Raw genomic sequence first — 491 nt, forward strand, 5'->3', positions numbered from 1 at the left:
AGAGATGTATACCGTCAGTGAGCAGAACAGCCCAGTTTTCTGCAAACACACAACGGGAAAAGCAAGTAATGGAATTATTAGAAAAAGAACACACACACACAAAAGTAAAAAGAAAAAACAAATTCCAATTAAAAGAGAATGCTGATAAACAGATTTTTAGTTCATTCACCCATGGGGGATGTACGAAATTATGATTATGTCAGTTTAACCATTATTATTATTTGCCCTCAAGTGAGTCCCACCGTTCAGTACACGGTAGCAGAGAACAACACAGCCACAATCAGTAGTGGCACACGCACCCACACAGAACTGATACTGCTGCTGTCTGCATCACCCTTCTTGGTTGGTTTCTTGCTGTTTGAAGGTTCAGGAGGAAGTGTTGTTGTCGTGGTGGTAGGGGTGGGGGGAGTTGAGTTCACCGTATTCGGTTTATTGGGTGTGTTCCTTGTTGAATCACCCTTTGTAGGTGCAGTTGAAGTTGGTGAGGAGGT

The sequence above is a fragment of the Trypanosoma theileri genome (genome assembly GCF_002087225.1).
Source record: "Trypanosoma theileri isolate Edinburgh chromosome Unknown TM35_Tth_86_V1, whole genome shotgun sequence".
NCBI lineage: Eukaryota > Euglenozoa > Kinetoplastea > Trypanosomatida > Trypanosomatidae > Trypanosoma > Trypanosoma theileri.